Source organism: Musa acuminata, chromosome BXJ3-3, assembly GCF_036884655.1.
Source record: "Musa acuminata AAA Group cultivar baxijiao chromosome BXJ3-3, Cavendish_Baxijiao_AAA, whole genome shotgun sequence".
In the NCBI taxonomy this organism is placed as follows: Eukaryota; Viridiplantae; Streptophyta; class Magnoliopsida; order Zingiberales; family Musaceae; genus Musa; species Musa acuminata.
Window position 1 is genome coordinate 17,661,784 of NC_088351.1, and position 22,047 is coordinate 17,683,830.

The 22,047-nt window shown below is 42.8% G+C and overlaps 1 long non-coding RNA gene across 1 annotated transcript; it reads left to right on the top strand.

The window, feature by feature from the left end:
* Positions 1-828: 828 nt before the first annotated feature.
* On the top strand, positions 829-10,808 carry LOC135632771 (uncharacterized). Its single transcript, XR_010494775.1, has 3 exons — positions 829-2,640; positions 4,565-8,489; positions 10,449-10,808. It is a non-coding gene; the product is annotated as an uncharacterized LOC135632771 (long non-coding RNA).
* Positions 10,809-22,047: the final 11,239 nt, after the last annotated feature.

Here is a 22,047-nt window from a genome sequence, read left to right on the forward strand (position 1 = left end):
AGATCGAGGGCAGGGACTATTGCTGCCCTTTCTCGCTTTTGCGTCAACGATTTTGACATCAAAAGTTTCTTCAAAACACAACACACGCAGTTCAAAACCAATCTATCGCACGAACAACCTGGCTCTGATACCACTGTTCGGAAATCTTGGGTGCGACATCACATGCACAGCGGAAGAACAAGAAAACAAAATCCCCGATTCCCAAAGAGATGTTCATTGTCGTGCGAAGATTGGTGCGCAAAATCTATGAAACTTAAAACTGCATATAGAGTAGATTGTGTTACTTAGGGAGATCATATATCCCTATTTCCTTGCAGATCCTTTGGAGAGGGTGAAGGAGGTCAAGTGTCCTCCTCTCTAGCGGTGATCCACACAGCAGGGTTGCGATGACGCTCCTCAAAACTCCAACCCTGCTCTAAGGTGGTGAGGGAGAGGAGAATAGGAAAGGTAAGCAAAGGCTCTAGCCTATGAGGCTCTGAATCCCTCCTATTTATAGAGGCCCCCTATCAAACCCTAATGGGTCCTCCCCTAGTGGGTTTTGGATCCGCATCCAATAAGACAAAGGCTCCATCGGATATCTCATATCCGAACCTCTACTTATCGCAATACCTACCATATGTGTGTGACCCTCTAGGCCCAATATCGAGCTGGCCGTGAGTCATACCTGTCAGAACTCCTTCTAACTCAGTGAATTATTATCTCTGCAATAATTCACTCGACTCATCGACTACGGACGTACTAGGCCACTACGCCGTAGTCCCCAGATGATACAGGGGAATCTAATCCATTGGACCTGTCTATCCTTAGTTACCATGTACCTATAGTCCCTCATTGTAATATCCCTCGCTTTTAAAAATTATTAATAAAGATTTATATGTAAATTGGAGGACCTATATGTAAATATAGAAATTACAAGGACTAAACTGCTAAGTTGCAAAAAAAAAAGAAAAAAAAAAGGGAAAACCGAAAATTCGGTATTATCCCACCGCCTCCCACGCACTCTCTGTTTCTTCGAGAAACAGAGAGGAGCGGTGGGGCATGAGGAGTGAAGAAAAGAAGAAGAAGAGGGAAAAGAAGAGAGGAGGAAGAAGAGAGGAAGAAGAGGGAGAAGAGAAGAAGAAGAAGAAGAGGAGGTGGCTGCAGCGAGGGCTGCAGCGAGGAGCTGTGGGGCGTGGGGAGAAGAAGAGAGGAAGAAGAGGGAGAAGAGAAGAAGAAGAAGAAGAAGAAGAAGAAGAAGAGAGGAGGATAGCTGCGGCAAGGCTGCAGCGAGGAGGTGTGTGGCTTTGGGGAGGAAAAGGGTAGAGGAGAAGAAGAGAAGGAGAAGAAGAGGGAAAAGAGAGGCAGCTGCAGCAGCCAGGGCTGCAGCACCTCTGTTTCCCGCAGGTGGAAACAGAGGAGAGGATGTGTGGGGCGTTGAGGATGAAAAGGGAAGAAGAAGAAGAAGAAGAAGAAGAAGAAGAAGAAGAAGAAGAAGAAGAAGATAGCTGCAGCAAGGCTGCAGCGAGGAGATGTGTGGCCTTGGGGAGGAAAAGGGAAGAGGGGAAGAGGAGAAGAAGAAGAAGAGGAAGAGAAAGAGGTGTGATACCTCTGTTTCCTGCAGAGGAAACAGAGGAGAGGGTGTGTGTGACGCCGGGGAAGAAGGGGCTGCAGCTGCGGCGATGGCAGCTGCAGCTGGAAGAGAAGAAGAAGAGGAAGATGAGCAGGGGAGGAGGGAGAGGTTGCGGCCGTGGCTGCGGCCGCGACTGCAGCAGTTGCAGCGGGGAGAGAAGAAGAAGAAAGGAAGGAGAAGGAAGAGGAGAAGGGAAAGAAGTAGCTGCGGCTGCGGTTGTGGCAGCTGCAGCTATGGCAGGGAAAGAGGAAGAGAAAAAGGAAAGGAAGAAGAGAGAAAGGGAAGGAGAGGAAGAAGAGAGGAAGAGGAGAAGGGGCTGCGGCTGCGGCGATGGCAGCTGCAGCTGTGGCAGGGAAAGAGAAAAAGGAAAGGAAGAAGAAGAGAAAGGGAAGGAGAGGAAGAAGAGAGGAAGAGGAGAAGGGGCTGCGGCTGCGGTGATGGCAGCTGCAGCTGTGGCTGGGAAAGAAGAGAAGGAAAGGAAGAAGAAGAGAAAGGGAAGGAGAGGAAGAAGAGAGGAAGAGGAGAAGGGGTGGCAGCTGCGGCAGTGGCAGCTGCAGTTGGAAGAGAAGTAGGAGAGGAAATAGAGCAGGGGAGGAAGAAGAGGCTGCGAGTGTGGTGGCTGCGGCCGTGGCTGCGACTCCGGCTGCGGCTGCAACGTTGGCTGCGGTAGCTGCGGCAGCGGTGGTGGCTGCAGTAGCTGCTTTTGGGAAAGAGAAAGAGTAGGAACGAGAGAAGGGAAGAAGGAAATAGTGCAGTGGAAGGGGGCTGCGGTTGTGACCGCAGTTGCGGTCGTGGCTGCGATTGTGGCAGCGGCAGCGGCGGCGGCTGTGGCAGCTGCGTTTGGGAAAGAAAAAGAAGGAATGAGAGTAAGAGAGAGCAGGTGACTGTGCCTCGATGTTCGACACGTGGTGTAGTTGCGAAGAAAGGAAGAAAACGGGAGCACAAAACGAAACAGAGAGAGGACACGGAGGAAAAGTAGAAGGATTTGAGCTGGCACCTTCTTTGGATCTTCGGATCGAAATCATTGAAAGGCAAGTTTCCCGCTTGTTTCAATCCTTTATATTGCAAGTTCCCTGTTCGTTTCTCCTATAATTGCTCTGATATGCCTTATTGCAAGTTTCCCACTTGTTTCGATCCTTTCTATTGCAAGTTCCCTGATCGTTTCTCCTATAATTGCTTTGATATTTCTTATTGCAAGTTTCCCGCTTGTTTCAATCCTTTATATTGCAAGTTCCCTGTTCGTTTCTCCTATAATTGCTCTGATATGCCTTATTGCAAGTATCCTGATCTTCCTCACTGCCATTTTTATCTCTACATTTGCTTTGAATATGAGGAACTTTGAATTGTTCTAGCCTTGCATTTGTTATATCTCCTGTTTAAACGTAACGATTCGAATCTGTGCAACTTTTGAGATTCTGACCTTTTGATACCGAGCTGCCTATAAGTCTTTGTTGGAAACTCTGATTTGTTCAAAACTGATTTCATTGGAAACTAGACTCGTAGACCTTTCTTTGATATATGGATTGAAAGATTTGGAATCCAAACACCTGCCCAGTTATCTGTTGAATCTGACATTATGAATTCTGCCAACAGAGATTTTGTTCTACGACACTTGCTTACCAAATTATTTGTAACTCTCTCTGTTGGACAGTTCAATTCATATGAAGCCTGTCTTATCTGAAAGTATTATCCAATGATTATTTCTGAGTAAATTGGAGCACGATTGATAGTTTGAATCATTTGTTCAATGTGCCTTCTGTATTCTGCCAGAAATCGAGCTTTGGTCGATTTCTCATATTCTGGTTTCATTCCTTTGGAAATTGATATCCTTTAGCTTTCTTATTCAATTGAGCTTTATATTACTACTTTGAATTCTTGTATGCTCTTGTCCTTAAAATTATTGCATTCTTGAAAACTGTTGTGTAACGTTTATGCTATATCGTATTGACTCATATAGGCACATGTATATCCTATTGTTCCGCATTTGCTGTCGATATGTGCCTATTCCAGTTTCATTCCTTTGGACATTGAATTCATCAAATCTTCTTATTGAATTGAGTTATTTGTGATTGCTTGGATTCCATATGTGCCCTTGCTTTCAATTCCCTTCAAATCTGAATATACTTGTGAAAGATTATTGCTTACTTCGGATTGACTCGTAAAGGCACATGTGCGTTTGTTGTTCCGCGTGTGCTTCCGATATATGCTACTTATTGTTGAAACTATCCTTTTGTACTCTGGTGTGTGGGATTGTCTGGACCTTTGCCAGAAATGGTAAAAGGTATGCGCTGATTTGCCCGCTTTGTGGGGTCCCGCTTTGTGGGATATTCTGGTATGCGCTTATTTGCCCGCTTTGTGGGGTCCCATTATGTGGGATATTGTAGACTTTTGTCAGGTGGTCATTCAGAAATGGATGAATCACATTCTGACTGAGATCCCACTACACATTCTGTATGTTTGATATGATATCCAGAGCTTTGGTTATGTGTTTCTGTACATGCTTTGGATAAGATTGATATGTTTGCAACGTCAAAGACGACGTTTGAGCTTCTGTACGATATTTGTTTTCGATATGCTCTGAAATGCTTCATTCACTGATGATATGCTTCGAAATGTTCCATATGCCGTTGATATGCTCCGGAACATTTCATATGCCATTGATATGCTCCAATTACTCTGTGCTCCATTTGCTATGAACTGATATGTTCTGAAATGTCCTATCTGCCATTGATATGTTCCAATTACTCTATGCCCCATTCGTTATGGATCAAATATGTTTTGAATGACATGATACGTATGATTTGGTATCTATTGAGATGGTATCCTTGAGAATTCTTGTATTCTGCCTTGCATTATGATACCTTACTCGTTTGAAACCGTTCCTTTTGTTCTGAATATGCTTTGTCACTTGCTGAGCCGTTTTTGGCTCACTCCGTTGTTATATAAATCTTTCAGGTCAGCTTGTCACTCTTCGAGATGTTGGATTTGGGCTGAGGCAGTGGATAGCTATTCAGAATAATGGGCAAGTCTGGTTGGTTATTACGATATTGTTGTATAAGTATGTCTTGTATGTAATGAAATGTTGTCGATGAACCGAAATGGATATACTGTGTCAAAGTGTTAGGAGATCTCTCTTATTTGGAATTTCGAAATGTTAAGCCTACTTTATGATGATATGAACTTGTGGTGAATAGTTGGAGTTCTGATTGTATAATTTATTTAGCTTGTGGATTTATAAGTGTTGTTCATGTTTGTCAAGTTGGCTTGGGTTGCCATAAATGTGAATTATCGAGTGATGTGATATATGATTATAAACTGCACAGGTTTTATGGATGTGAATATGAATAGAATGTTTTCAGTGTCCTCAAACGTTAGTTTGGATCCTGGATTGGTCTGTGACGAAAATTTTAAAAATCATGGATATTTTGAGGGGCGTGACAGAGGTGGTATCAGAGCATTGTTTGAGGATTACTGAAATATTTGATATGTTGACGTGCAAAATATATTGAGGTCTAATGAACTATAGTGATTGGTGGAAATTTTCTTTGATGTATTTTAGGAATCTGGGATGATGAGGACATTTGGTCCTCCTATTTCATTGTTTCTGATTAATTAAGGGGTAATCGGGGATATTGAATCAGAGTGGCGCAGCGGAAGCATGGTGGACCTAATTTCATTGGTGGTAGAAAAATGAATGATGCAAACAGAGAAGATATTTGATGTACAAAATTGTTTTGATGATCAAAAGATTTCTTTTGCCACCTTATATTGGAAGTAGAGGCTGATTATTATTGGCAACAATGAAAAGAATTTTTGGAGATCAGTGACAAGAATGATAAGGACAAGTTTACCAATAAGAATATGATTGGAAATGAATCAGTAAGTAATGTCAGGAGGGTCAAGACATTTGGATTTGAAAAAGGAAGTCACCACAAAAGACTCAATCACGTGTGAATTGTAAGTTAAATTATGAAACAAGTTTGTGTTTTCGGGTGATTGGAGTCTATTTTGCTTGTAGAAAGTTGGATCATAAAATAAAAGTTTGCCCTTTGAACAAGAAGAAAGAGTCACTGCCTCCTAAATTATCAGCCCATGTAAGAGTGTATGCTATCACTAAATATGATTCTGAAACTTCTGAATTAGTGGTCAAAGGTATTATGCATGTTTATGAAAGAATGCAAATATTTGTTTGACCATGGGTCCCATCTATGATTTGATTCGTAATATTCTGCCTATCACTTGGGTATTCAACCTAGACCACTACATTATGTGCTATAAGTAAATACGATCATTGGAGATTCTTTGATAACGAAGTTGAATCTGGTCCTCTTGTCTGATTCTTATTGGAGAACTTGAACTTTTGCTGATTTAGTTCTCCTAGAGATTTGGAGTTTTGATATTATACTTGGTATGGATTGGCTATCTTCCTAACATACCAGTATGGATTGGTATATAACAAATGATCACTTTTTGCATATTTGATCAGCCGATCTTTTATTTTGAGAGTATTGGACATTATTTATCTCCTTGCCTAATGTATCCCAGGATGACTTGTTTGGATTACCTCCAAATGTGATTTTGCTTTTGATTTGGTCCTTGGGACAATCCTAAAATCTAAGCCTCTCTACAGAAAGATATCATTTGAGTAAGTGGAATTAGAAAAGCAACTACAAGGATTATTAAATGAGGATTTTATTTGGCTTAATATTTCATCATGGGGTGCTCCGGTGTTAGTTAAAAGATGGATGGAACATTGAGGCTTTGTATTGATTATAGATAGTTGAATTAGGTGACCATCAAAAAACGAGTATTTTCTGAAGTAACGACTTGCTCGATTAATTACAGGGTACGCAAGTATTTTTAGAAATTGATTGAAGGTCGGGTTACCGTCTATTGAGGATCAAGGAGGAGAATATTTCGGTCACTCGTGGATAATTATGTAATTGTATTGTATTGATGAAACTATTTAAGAGTAGGAGGAGGAAATAAAGATATCATAATCCTCATCTTTTCATCGATTGAGCTATGATCAATTTAGAGGACTAAATTTTCTTTTAAGGGGGGGAGAGTGTAATATCCCTCGCTTTTAAAAATTATTAATAAAGATTTATATGTAAATTGGAGGACCTATATGTAAATATAGAAATTACAAGGACTAAACTGCTAAGTTGCAAAAAAAAAAGAAAAAAAAAAGGGAAAACCGAAAATTCGGTATTATCCCACCGCCTCCCACGCACTCTCTGTTTCTTCGAGAAACAGAGAGGAGCGGTGGGGCATGAGGAGTGAAGAAAAGAAGAAGAAGAGGGAAAAGAAGAGAGGAGGAAGAAGAGAGGAAGAAGAGGGAGAAGAGAAGAAGAAGAAGAAGAGGAGGTGGCTGCAGCGAGGGCTGCAGCGAGGAGCTGTGGGGCGTGGGGAGAAGAAGAGAGGAAGAAGAGGGAGAAGAGAAGAAGAAGAAGAAGAAGAAGAAGAAGAAGAAGAGAGGAGGATAGCTGCGGCAAGGCTGCAGCGAGGAGGTGTGTGGCTTTGGGGAGGAAAAGGGTAGAGGAGAAGAAGAGAAGGAGAAGAAGAGGGAAAAGAGAGGCAGCTGCAGCAGCCAGGGCTGCAGCACCTCTGTTTCCCGCAGGTGGAAACAGAGGAGAGGATGTGTGGGGCGTTGAGGATGAAAAGGGAAGAAGAAGAAGAAGAAGAAGAAGAAGAAGAAGAAGAAGAAGAAGAAGAAGATAGCTGCAGCAAGGCTGCAGCGAGGAGATGTGTGGCCTTGGGGAGGAAAAGGGAAGAGGGGAAGAGGAGAAGAAGAAGAAGAGGAAGAGAAAGAGGTGTGATACCTCTGTTTCCTGCAGAGGAAACAGAGGAGAGGGTGTGTGTGACGCCGGGGAAGAAGGGGCTGCAGCTGCGGCGATGGCAGCTGCAGCTGGAAGAGAAGAAGAAGAGGAAGATGAGCAGGGGAGGAGGGAGAGGTTGCGGCCGTGGCTGCGGCCGCGACTGCAGCAGTTGCAGCGGGGAGAGAAGAAGAAGAAAGGAAGGAGAAGGAAGAGGAGAAGGGAAAGAAGTAGCTGCGGCTGCGGTTGTGGCAGCTGCAGCTATGGCAGGGAAAGAGGAAGAGAAAAAGGAAAGGAAGAAGAGAGAAAGGGAAGGAGAGGAAGAAGAGAGGAAGAGGAGAAGGGGCTGCGGCTGCGGCGATGGCAGCTGCAGCTGTGGCAGGGAAAGAGAAAAAGGAAAGGAAGAAGAAGAGAAAGGGAAGGAGAGGAAGAAGAGAGGAAGAGGAGAAGGGGCTGCGGCTGCGGTGATGGCAGCTGCAGCTGTGGCTGGGAAAGAAGAGAAGGAAAGGAAGAAGAAGAGAAAGGGAAGGAGAGGAAGAAGAGAGGAAGAGGAGAAGGGGTGGCAGCTGCGGCAGTGGCAGCTGCAGTTGGAAGAGAAGTAGGAGAGGAAATAGAGCAGGGGAGGAAGAAGAGGCTGCGAGTGTGGTGGCTGCGGCCGTGGCTGCGACTCCGGCTGCGGCTGCAACGTTGGCTGCGGTAGCTGCGGCAGCGGTGGTGGCTGCAGTAGCTGCTTTTGGGAAAGAGAAAGAGTAGGAACGAGAGAAGGGAAGAAGGAAATAGTGCAGTGGAAGGGGGCTGCGGTTGTGACCGCAGTTGCGGTCGTGGCTGCGATTGTGGCAGCGGCAGCGGCGGCGGCTGTGGCAGCTGCGTTTGGGAAAGAAAAAGAAGGAATGAGAGTAAGAGAGAGCAGGTGACTGTGCCTCGATGTTCGACACGTGGTGTAGTTGCGAAGAAAGGAAGAAAACGGGAGCACAAAACGAAACAGAGAGAGGACACGGAGGAAAAGTAGAAGGATTTGAGCTGGCACCTTCTTTGGATCTTCGGATCGAAATCATTGAAAGGCAAGTTTCCCGCTTGTTTCAATCCTTTATATTGCAAGTTCCCTGTTCGTTTCTCCTATAATTGCTCTGATATGCCTTATTGCAAGTTTCCCACTTGTTTCGATCCTTTCTATTGCAAGTTCCCTGATCGTTTCTCCTATAATTGCTTTGATATTTCTTATTGCAAGTTTCCCGCTTGTTTCAATCCTTTATATTGCAAGTTCCCTGTTCGTTTCTCCTATAATTGCTCTGATATGCCTTATTGCAAGTATCCTGATCTTCCTCACTGCCATTTTTATCTCTACATTTGCTTTGAATATGAGGAACTTTGAATTGTTCTAGCCTTGCATTTGTTATATCTCCTGTTTAAACGTAACGATTCGAATCTGTGCAACTTTTGAGATTCTGACCTTTTGATACCGAGCTGCCTATAAGTCTTTGTTGGAAACTCTGATTTGTTCAAAACTGATTTCATTGGAAACTAGACTCGTAGACCTTTCTTTGATATATGGATTGAAAGATTTGGAATCCAAACACCTGCCCAGTTATCTGTTGAATCTGACATTATGAATTCTGCCAACAGAGATTTTGTTCTACGACACTTGCTTACCAAATTATTTGTAACTCTCTCTGTTGGACAGTTCAATTCATATGAAGCCTGTCTTATCTGAAAGTATTATCCAATGATTATTTCTGAGTAAATTGGAGCACGATTGATAGTTTGAATCATTTGTTCAATGTGCCTTCTGTATTCTGCCGGAAATCGAGCTTTGGTCGATTTCTCATATTCTGGTTTCATTCCTTTGGAAATTGATATCCTTTAGCCTTCTTATTCAATTGAGCTTTATATTACTACTTTGAATTCTTGTATGCTCTTGTCCTTAAAATTATTGCATTCTTGAAAACTGTTGTGTAACGTTTATGCTATATCGTATTGACTCATATAGGCACATGTATATCCTATTGTTCCGCATTTGCTGTCGATATGTGCCTATTCCAGTTTCATTCCTTTGGACATTGAATTCATCAAATCTTCTTATTGAATTGAGTTATTTGTGATTGCTTGGATTCCATATGTGCCCTTGCTTTCAATTCCCTTCAAATCTGAATATACTTGTGAAAGATTATTGCTTACTTCGGATTGACTCGTAAAGGCACATGTGCGTTTGTTGTTCCGCGTGTGCTTCCGATATATGCTACTTATTGTTGAAACTATCCTTTTGTACTCTGGTGTGTGGGATTGTCTGGACCTTTGCCAGAAATGGTAAAAGGTATGCGCTGATTTGCCCGCTTTGTGGGGTCCCGCTTTGTGGGATATTCTGGTATGCGCTATTTGCCCGCTTTGTGGGATATTCTGGTATGCGCTTATTTGCCCGCTTTGTGGGGTCCCGTTATGTGGGATATTGTAGACTTTTGTCAGGTGGTCATTCAGAAATGGATGAATCACATTCTGACTGAGATCCCACTACACCTTCTGTATGTTTGATATGATATCCAGAGCTTTGGTTATGTGTTTCTGTACATGCTTTGGATAAGATTGATATGTTTGCAACGTCAAAGACGACGTTTGAGCTTCTGTACGATATTTGTTTTCGATATGCTCTGAAATGCTTCATTCACTGATGATATGCTTCGAAATGTTCCATATGCCGTTGATATGCTCCGGAACATTTCATATGCCATTGATATGCTCCAATTACTCTGTGCTCCATTTGCTATGAACTGATATGTTCTGAAATGTCCTATCTGCCATTGATATGTTCCAATTACTCTATGCCCCATTCGTTATGGATCAAATATGTTTTGAATGACATGATACGTATGATTTGGTATCTATTGAGATGGTATTCTTGAGAATTCTTGTATTCTGCCTTGCATTATGATACCTTACTCGTTTGAAACCGTTCCTTTTGTTCTGAATATGCTTTGTCACTTGCTGAGCCGTTTTTGGCTCACTCCGTTGTTATATAAATCTTTCAGGTCAGCTTGTCACTCTTCGAGATGTTGGATTTGGGCTGAGGCAGTGGATAGCTATTCAGAATAATGGGCAAGTCTGGTTGGTTATTACGATATTGTTGTATAAGTATGTCTTGTATGTAATGAAATGTTGTCGATGAACCGAAATGGATATACTGTGTCAAAGTGTTAGGAGATCTCTCTTATTTGGAATTTCGAAATGTTAAGCCTACTTTATGATGATATGAACTTGTGGTGAATAGTTGGAGTTCTGATTGTATAATTTATTTAGCTTGTGGATTTATAAGTGTTGTTCATGTTTGTCAAGTTGGCTTGGGTTGCCATAAATGTGAATTATCGAGTGATGTGATATATGATTATAAACTGCACAGGTTTTATGGATGTGAATATGAATAGAATGTTTTCAGTGTCCTCAAACGTTAGTTTGGATCCTGGATTGGTCTGTGACGAAAATTTTAAAAATCATGGATATTTTGAGGGGCGTGACACTCATCCCTCTAATATCCTGTAGACCATATATCGAACATGGTGCTGTCATACCCATACGGTTTCTACTCGAGTCTCGCTCTAATCGGATTCTTCCGGAGAACTCTTTCTCTCTCAACCCGAATGACCCTAGCCAGGGATTTGTCTGAGCAAGAACACATGGGATATTCCTCTCATGACGCCGAGAGTGGATGTTCCTCTATCGACACTCAATAGCCCTCGTAAGGTCGACTACCACTCCTAATGACCAACTGTACTAGATCTGGGACAGCCAAACCTATAAGTCTGGTATCAAAGAGTGGAGCACTCATATAGGACATCCTTGGTATCTCAAATCTAAGGACCAGATACACCACTAGGACTACAGAATCGTTGTCTGACAATAAGGCATCATCAACCATCTAGCATTCCGTAAGCGGATCAATCAGTGAACTCATTCTTCAATGAGCACCTGTACTGTCACCCTAGTGTCCCCACACGAGCAGCTATGAGACCAGCTGCATCCATCATATGGACGGGTATACAACACACCAGTCTGTCCGGTTATCACGATGTCCCTCTCTAGTAACCAGTGACCGGGATTATTTAGGATTTGTGTTTAAAGGTGAATCGATCTCATTATCGTGATCTCATCATGATCCGATTCCCATTGCACAAATCCAAGGACATCATAATATATATATGCATTTATGCAATAGTTATAAAGTGATATACGCCAAAATATAATAAGCAAAAAGATTCTGTATCAAGTCACATATATCATCACTCACGTGATTGGCTTACTGGGCACCTATGACTAGCAGATACTACATTGTTTATCAAAAATTTTGAAAATAATTTTCTTACTGTTCAAATTTATGTTGATGATATTATTTTCGGTTCCACGAATGAATCTCTTTGTGAATCATTTGCTAAAAGTATGAGTCTTGAATTTGAGATAAGTTTGATGGGAGAATTAACCTTCTTTTTGGGCTTACAAATCAAACAACTAAGTAATGACATCTTTCTTAGTCAAACAAAATATGCTTTAGATTTGCTAAAAATATTTAATATGGATAGCTAAAAAACTATCAACACTCCTTTGAGCACCTCCACTAAGTTAGAAATTGATGAAAGTGGAGAATGCTTTGATAAAAAAACTTATAGGAGTATGATTGGAAGTCTATTATACTTCACCGCAACAAGACCGGATATCATATGTAGTATGGGTCTTTGTGCTAGGTTTCAATCTAATCCTAAGATATCTTATCTTAAAGCAATTAAGAAAATACTTAGATATCTTAAAGGTACCACAAATCTAGGATTATAGTATCCAAAATCCGAGAATTTTGAGTTAATTGCTTATGCTGATGTGGATTTTGTTGGATATAGATTAGATAGAAAAAGCACATCAGGAACTTGTCAATTTTTGGGACATACACTTGTTTTTTGGTCATCCAAGAAACAAAACTCGGTTGTACTATCTACAACCGAAGTTGAGTACATTGCAGCTAGTGCATGCTGTGCACAAGTTGTGTGGATGAAAAATACTTTAGAGGATTATAAGATTCATCTTAAAAATATCCCCATAAAATATGATAACATAAGTGCAATATGTTTAATAAAGAATCTCATTCAACACTCTAGAACAAAACATATTGATATTAGACATCACTTTATACAAGATCATGTCACTAATCATGATGTAATCCTAGAGTTTATTGATACTAAACATCAATTAGCTGATATTTTCACGAAGCTTTTAAGTGAAGAATAATTTGATTTTATTAGAAGATAATTAGAAATGTTGATTTTTCCGAATACATAAATTTGTTGAACTTCATTTTCAGACTTTCTTGATTCCTTGATCACTCACTTAAATTCGATGCTGAAAATTTTATGATACGAATTTTACATGATGGTAAGATTGTGTGCTTCAATAACATGTTTACTTTTATGTTGGAAATTTTGTGCCTTGATGCTAAAAGTTTCCATGATGATGAGCATGTTATACTTTCATGATTGTGATTTGAGATGTTTTAATCATACATCGGATTCTTAATCTTTGAGCACTACAAAGCACTAGTGTTTTTGCCTCATATAAGTAGTGATGAAAAGCTATGCCAAAACATTGTCCGAATGTATGATTTTGTTGTATTTTTCTTCTGGACTTAATGTATTTCTTAAATGGAGCTTTCATGAGTTTATGCCATATCAAATTTATTTCATGTCCATGCTCCATCACTTAATGATTTTTTACAGATGGAATTAATTGACAAATGCATCACTCATGAATTTATCGTTTGTGAATTTTAATTGAGAAATTGATTTGATATAATGATTCTTCACATGAATTCCTTCTTGATGAAGGAAGAATTTTTTAGATGAACACTTGCAAGGATTTAATTTCATACGTATATCTTGATCCTTGTGAAAAATGAAGCATAATGAAACTCTCTTATCGATCTTAACTTCATTTAAAGTGGGTTCTCAAAGGCTTTACAATCCTTACTTTCCTCCTTCATGCAAAGCCTTGATGATAAATAAATGGGAAGAAGTAATGAAAGCTATCTCCTTAATGTTGAGAACTTTTGGATGATACCATATCATGAATGCTTGAAATATGATTGGTATGATTTTTTTTTTTACATGAATTTTTACCACACATGAATTTATTGTTGAATCGCTCTCCTTTTTGTTGATAACAAAGGGGTAGAAATATGTGGTAAATTGATGATAAATGTATGCAATTTTACACTTGAAATGTTTGCATTATGATAAGATATTTAGAGCTTAATTTAAAATATTATAAATTAATATCTTGTCACAGAATGAATTGCTATGATTGTTATCCTTGATATTTGAAATATAAGACTTGAAAATGGATGTCATGCCTTGACATCATTTTCAGAAAGTTATATCTGTTAGGATCGAGAGCACTAAGAGGGGGGGGGGGTGAATTAGTGCAGCGGAAATATTTCAGCGATAAAAAACGAAAGCTGCGTTCGTTCGATAAAAACTATTTTGATGCAAAAGCCGATTCTAAGATTACTTATGATTAAGTGCAGTTTACGCAGAAGTATAAAGACAGTGTGCTGCTATTGTACAGCTCAAAAAGTAATCTGCAAAAAGCAGATTTACGTCTGAACTTTGAAACTCGTTTGTAAAATCGCAGAAGGCAGTATGCAGTTGAAATCAAGAGGTAAACGTAAACTAAAATCTGATGATTGTACGAGGAAAGCCGATGTACGTCTAAATGCAGTTTTACGTCTAAATGCAGATTTTCGTCTAAAACTTGAAACTCGTTCGTAAAATTTCAGAGGGCAGTAAGCTATTGAGAAGTTTACAGTGAAGGTAAAATACTCAAAGGAAATGCAAACCGAGATTTAGAGTGGTTCGGTCAATCTTGACCTACTCCACTTTTGGCTTCCTCCACCGACGAGGTCATTGACGTCAACTAGAAGCCTTCCTTCAATAGGCAAAGGCCAACCACCCTCTTACAGATTCACTCCTTTTTACGAGCTTAGGAGACAACCCTTACAGAAGTTTTCTCTCCTCTCTTTACAATTCAAACATAAAGAATAGAAGGAGGAGAACTAGCAGTTTTGAGCTCTAAGAAACACAGAAAGACAGCAAGATTTCGAGTGTATGTGCTGTGTCTTTTCAGTGCTGAATGGGTGGGGTATTTATAGGCCCCAACCCAGTTCAAATTTGGAGCTCAAAACGATCAAATCCCGGAATTCCGGGATCAGGCGGTTGCACCTCCTGACTGGGGCGGTTGCACCGCCTGGAAGAGCTCGAAGACTGAGCCTCTGGGCGGTGCCACCTCTGTCAGGGGTGGTTGCACCTCTCTACCAAAGCTCGAAGACCGAGCTCAGGCGGTTGCACCGCTTGACTGGAGAGGTTGCACCGCCTGGCAGAGCTCGAAACTTGAGCTCTGGCGGTGCTACCTCCTGACAGAGGAGGTTGCACCGCCTAGTCTCGCTCGGAGACTGAGCCCGGGGCGGTGCCACTGCTTGGCTGGAGCGATTGCACCTCCTAGTCTCGCTGGGAGACATAGCCTGGGCGGTGCTACCTGCTAGTCATAAGTGCCCAGCAAGCCAATCACGTGAGTGATGGCACGTGTGACTTGATACAGAATCTTTTTGCTTATTATATTTTGGCGTATATCACTTTATAACTATTGCATAAATGCATATATATTGTGATGTCCTTGGATTTGTGCAATGGGAATCGGATCGTGATGAGATCACGATAATGAGATCGATTCACCTTTAAACACATATCCTAAATAATCCCGGTCATAGGTTACTCGAGAGGGACATCGTGATAACCGGATAAACTGGTGTGCTGTATACCCGTCCATATGATGGATGCAGCTGGTCTCATAGCTGCTCGTGTAGGGACACTAGGGATACAGTACAGGTGCTCATTGGAGAATGAGTTCACTGATTGATCCGCTTACGGAATGCTGGATGGTTGATGATGCCTTATTGTCAGACAACGATTCCGTAGTCCTAGTGGTGTATCTGGTTCTTAGACTTGAGACACCAAGGATGTCCTGTATGAGTGCTCCACTCTTTGATACCAGACTTATAGGTTTGGCTGTTCCCAGATCTAGTACAGCTGGTCATTGGGAGTGGTAGTCGACCTTACGAGGGCTATTGAGTGTCGATAGAGGATCATCCACTCTCGGTATCATGAGAGGAATATCCCATGTGTTCTTGCTCAGACAAATCCCTGGCCAGGGTCATTCGGGTTGAGAGAGAAAGAGTTCTCCGGGAGAATCCGATTAGAGCGAGACTCGAGTAGAAACCGTATGGGTCTGACAGCACCATGCTCGATATACGGTCTCTGGGATATTAGATGGATGAGGGACTATAGGTACATGGTAACTGAGGACAGACAGGTCCAATGGATTGGATTCCCCTGTATCGTCTGGGGACTACGGCGTAGTGGCCTAGTACTTCCGTAGTCGATGAGTCGAGTGAATTATTACAGAGATAATAATTCACTGAGTTAGAAGGAGTTCTGACAGGTATGACTCACGGCCAGCTCGATATTGGGCCTAGAGGGTCACACACATATGGTAGGCATTGCGATGAGTAGAGGTTCGGATATGAGATATCCGACGGAGCCCTTGTCTTATTGGATGCAGATCCAATACCCACTAGGGAAAGGACCCATTAGGGTTTTGACACGGGATCTCTATAAATAGGAGGGATTCATAGCCTCATAGGCTAGAGTCTTTGCTTGCCCTTCCTATTCTCCTCTCCCTCTCCCCTCAGAGTAGGCCTGGAGTTTTGAGGAGCGTCGTCGCAACCCTGCTGTGTGGATCACCGCTAGAGAGGAGGACGCTTGACCTCCTTCACCCTCTCCTAAGGATCTGCAAGGAAACAGGGATATACGATCTCCCTAGGTAACACAATCTCTATACGCAGTTTTGTGTTTTGCGGATTTTTGCGCACCAATCTTCGCACGACGATGAACATCTTTTTGGGAAAAGGGGATTTTTGTTTTCTTGTTCTTCCGCTGCGCATATGATGTCGCCCCCTATGATTTCCAAACAGTGGTATCAGAGCCAGGTTGTTCGTGCGAATGATTGGTTTTGAACTGCGTGTATTGTGTTTAGGAAGAATTTTGACGTCAAAATCGTTGACGCAAAAGCGAGGAAGGGCAGCAACAGTTGCTGCCCTCGATCTGCATGCCTGCAGCCACCTGCAGCGGCAGCCGCAGTCGCAGCCAGGCAGCACAGCGCCGGCGCATGCGCAAGCGCTGTGTCTGCAGCAGCCGGCCGGCGGCCTGCTTGCAGCAGGCTTGCTGCCGGCGGGGCTGGCAGCCCGCGGGTAGAGGCGCCTGCGGCCGCTGAGCCCGCGGGTAGAGGCGCCGCGGGGCAGCAGCGCGGGCTGAGGCACCGCAGGGCAGCGGCGCCTGTGGCCGCTGCTCCCACGGGCAAAAACCCCGCAGGGGCGGCCGCCAGCGAGGCAGCACCGCCTGCGGGCGCTGCCTCGCCGGCAGAACTGCCCGCGGAGGCGGCGACGCCCGCGGGGGCCAGCGGGCGTGCCGCCCGCGGGGGCCAGCGGGCGTGCCGCCCGCGGGGGCCAGCGGGCGTGCCGCCCGCAGGCGAGGGCAGCGCCCCGCCCCTCGCCGCACAGGCCGCCGCCGGCAGGGTGGCGGCGGCGGCAGCAGCGAAAAGGGGAAAGGGCATTAGGGTTTTCTGGAAAAAGACAGTTTTGCCCCTCGGAATTTGAGAAATTCCAGTTTCTGTCTTTTGTCCAAATTACGAAAATACCCTTAGGAATTGAGAAATTCCCTATATATCCCTGATTTCAGAAAATATTAATTAATTAAAAGGTTTAGTTGATTATTATTTTTATTATTATCTAGTAGTCCTACATGATGATTATTATTTATACATGTGATGTATGATGTGTGGACGGATGATCATGGACCGTGTGATGTGTGTACTTGTGATTATTATTATTGAGGTCTGCGAACCTCCATTATATTTCTCGTTTATTGTCGGGCCTGCGTGCCTATGATTAAGTTGTAATCACATGAGGAGGCGCAGCGGGAGCGTGGATGCCATAGCGGGACCCACGAGACGGACGATCGTGATGCATGGAGATGCATCAAGATGTCGACGGAACCGACGAGGACGAGATGGACGATCACAAGGCATGGAGATGCACCGTTGCACACATAGATCTTGATGTGAGTGATTAGGCCTACTGGCTCGGGCCTAATCATATTAGGTTGTGGTCCATGATCATCTGGTGTGATTGCTTATACACATACTAGATATGTATATATATTTGCATGCGATGTAGATATATATTAAATATGTATATGTGTGACATGTCATATTAGGAGACCAAATCATAGAAACATCTCTCGATAAAATTAAGTCGGTAAACGTGAGGCAATTAGATTGACCCACGTGGCCTTCCATCGTTATGAGTAGGAACCGAATCCCGGTGTAGGTTGAGTTGGTCGAGTCCCTCGAGACTCACCTATATCGCGATTCGCTATCTTGCTTACGACATAGAGATGTCACCGGTGACCTGAGGGCATGATATGCTTGGTCGAGTCCCTCGAGGGTATATCATCAAATCAGACTCATCTTGTAACGAAGGTGTTGACTTAACCGAGCATCATGGTTGGTCGAGTCCCTCGAGGCCATGGTGATTCGGAGGCCGAACAGGACGGGAATCACAAGGAGTTGTGATCGGCAAGAGTTGTCTACCTTTTAGGCTTAGTGTGATTGGTCGAGTCCCTCGAGGTTACACTAAGACGCTGATTGGATCCTGATCCCCACTAGAAGTCTGCCGGAGACTTCCGTTTCACGTGCTGAGGGTGTCGCGTGACTCGTTAGTAAAATAGTGGGAGCATATTAAGATAGAAGTCCATATCTTGATAGTTTATTTCTTGCAAAATCTGCATGTTATTCATTTTTGCTACATCTTTATTTTCAGAAAATGTCGTTTTCAAATCCCTTACGTGGCATACTTGATGTCAACCGCCTCACTGGTCCAAATTATACGGATTGGCTCCGTAACTTGAGAATTGTTCTCACAGCGGAGAAAATCGTGTACGTCCTTGATACAGTGATGCCTACGCCCGAAGAAGGAGCAAGCGAGGATGAGATCGCTCGCTACGTGAAGTACATTGATGACTCCACTCTTGCTCAGTGCTATATGTTGGGCTCTATGACTCCAGAGTTACAAAGACAACATGAAAAGATGGATGCCAGATCCATTCTCCTACATGTCCGTAAATTGTTTGAGAAAAAAAAGGGAAGGACTCAACGATATGAGATATCCAAGAGCCTTTTCCGCGCTAGGATGACTGAGGGGACACCGGTTCAGAACCATGTCCTAAAGATGATTGAGTGGATAGAGAAACTCACAGGTCTAGGAATGGTCCTAGAGGATAACTTGTGTGTGGACATTGTGCTTCAGTCCCTACCAGATTCCTTTTCACAGTTCATAATGAATTTTAATATGAACAAGCTTGAGGTGACTCTCCCAGAGCTCCTCAATATGTTGAGGGAGGCAGAGAGTACTATTAAGAAAGAGAAGCCAGTTCTCTACACTGGTGAGACCAGAAAGAAAAGGAAAGCAGAAAGGTCCCTTAAGAAGGGAAAGGGCAAGGGCAAACCAGGTAAAGCAAAGGTTGCTAAGAAAGACCCAACAAAGGACAAAGGCCAGTGCTTCCACTGTGGTAAAGATGGGCACTGGAAGAGAAACTGCAAAGAGTACCTTGTAGAAAGGGCGAAACAAAAGCTTGATGAAGCTTCAGGTACATTCATGATCAGTCTCCATTTGTCAAACTCTTATGATAACACATGGGTATTAGATACCGGTAGTGCTTATCATATATGCAATTCGTTGCAGGTTCTGGCAAGGCCTAGGAGACTAGAGAGAGGCGAGATGGACCTCAAGATGGGTAATGGAGCAAAAGTTGTTGTATTAGCTGTTGGCGAGGTCGCCCTACATCTGCCTAGTGGAGCTTTTATTGCATTAGATGCATGTTATTTTGTTCCTTCTATTATCAAAAACATTGTCTCCATTTCATGTTTAACAGTTAGTGGATATAAATTTGTTTTTGAGAACAATGGTTGTTCGATATTATTAGATGATAAGATCATCACGAAAGGAACATTGCATAATGGTTTATTTATGTTAGACACCACTCCACATATCATGAATATAAATGTGTCCAAAAGGAAACGAGATGAGTTGAACAGTGCATACCTGTGGCATAGTAGGCTAGGTCACATCCATGAAAGAAGGATTCAAAAGTTGCTAAATGATGGATATCTAGATCCATTCGACTATGTGTCATATGCAACTTGTGAGCCTTGCATTCGTGGAAAACTGACCAACTCTCCATTTAGTGGAACTGGAGAGAGAGCCACTGAGTTGTTGGAACTCATACATAGTGATGTATGTGGACCCATGTCAACTCATGCCATTGGAGGTTACTCCTACTTCATTACATTTACTGATGATTTCTCAAGGTATGGATATGTGTACTTAATGAAGTACAAGTCCGAGGCCTTTGAGAAATTCAGAGAGTATAAGATTGAGGTGGAGAACCAGACTGGAAAGAGTATCAAAACTCTTCGATCAGATCGAGGAGGTGAGTACTTAAGTACAGAGTTTACTCACTTCCTCAAGGACCATGGGATATTATCCCAATGGACACCTCCTTATACACCTCAGCTCAATGGTGTCTCTGAAAGGAGAAATCGTACATTATTAGATATGGTACGGTCCATGATGAGTTTCGCTGACCTACCCATCTCATTCTAGGGATATGCCCTAGAAACCGCAGATTACCTTCTGAACAGAGTTCCAACTAAGTCGGTGGTGTCTACACCATATGAGATATGGAAAGGGAAGAAGCCTGATCTTAAAGTAGTTAAGATTTGGGGCTGCTCTGCCCATGTTAAAAGACACAACCCCGATAAGTTAGAATCAAGGACAGGGCGATGTAAATTTGTGGGATACCCCAAGGAAACTTGTGGGTATTACTTCTATCATCTCGAGGACCAAAAGGTCTTTGTAGCTAAGAGAGCAGTGTTCCTTGAGAAGGAACACATTCTTGACGGAGACAGTGGGAGAATGATAGAATTGAGCGAGGTTGGAGAACCAAGCTCAAGCACCACTCTACAGCCCGAGTCTGTTCAGGTATCTAATACACAAGTTTCAACTTTACGCAGGTCTGATAGAGTATCCCATCCTCCTGAGAGATATGTGGGACATATTAGAGCAGAGGATGTAGAGGATATTGATCCTCAGACCTACGAGGAGGCTATTATGAGTATAGACTCCGGGAAGTGGCAAGAAGCCATGAATTCTGAGATGGATTCTATGTACTCCAATAAGGTTTGGAACCTAGTTGATGCGCCCGAAGGTATTGTACCCATCGGTTGCAAGTGGATCTTTAAGAAAAAGATCGGAGTAGATGGAAAGGTAGAGACCTATAAAGCAAGGCTAGTGGCTAAGGGGTATCGTCAAAGGCAAGGTGTTGACTACGACGAAACCTTTTCACCCGTAGCAATGCTAAAATCCATCAGAATTCTATTGGCTATTGCAGCACACTATGATTATGAGATCTGGCAGATGGATGTGAAAACCGCATTCCTCAATGGGAACCTGGAGGAGGAGGTGTATATGATGCAACCTGAGGGATTCGTGTCCAAGAACTGCCCAGATAAGGTGTGTAGGTTGCTTAGATCCATTTATGGACTAAAGCAAGCTTCCCGAAGTTGGAACATAAGATTTGATGAGGCAATCAGATCTTATGACTTCGTTAAGAACGAAGATGAGCCTTGTGTATACAGAAAGGTAAGTGGGAGCGCTATTAGCTTTTTGGTGTTATATGTGGATGACATCCTCATCATTGGGAATGACATAGGAATGCTATCCACAGTAAATGCTTGGTTATCTAGACACTTCTCCATGAAGGACTTAGGAGAAGCATCTTATATCTTGGGGATTAGAATCTATAGAGATAGATCCAAGAGGATGCTTGGCTTGTCCCAGTCCAGGTACATAGAAACCATTGTCAAAAGGTTTGGCATGGAAAATTCCAAAGGGCAAACATGAATATGATACCTTATGCCTCAGCAATAGGGTCTATCATGTATGCCATGCTATGTACTAGGCCTGATATAGCGCATGCTCTGAGTGTCACGAGCAGGTATCAGGCGGATCCAGGCTTGGAGCATTGGAAAGCAGTAAAGTGTATCCTTAAGTACGTGAGAAGGACTAAGGATCTTTTACTAGTGTATGGAGGTAATAGCCTTAAGGTTGAAGGCTTCACTGACTCAAGTTTTCAGTCTGATGTCGATGATAGCAAGTCGAATTCAGGGTATGTGTACACCTTGAATGGAGGAGCAGTGTGCTGGAAGAGTTCCAAGCAAGATACTACTGCTGACTCAACCATAGAGGCGGAGTACATTGCTGCATTAGATGCAACAAAGGAGGGAGTCTGGGTGAAGAAGTTCATCACAGATTTGGGAGTCGATACAGATAGCGACAAGTCGACTTCCTTATATTACGACAACTATGGGGTGATTACTCAAATAAGGGAACCCGGGTCTTATCAGAAGTGTTCTGAGGAGGTT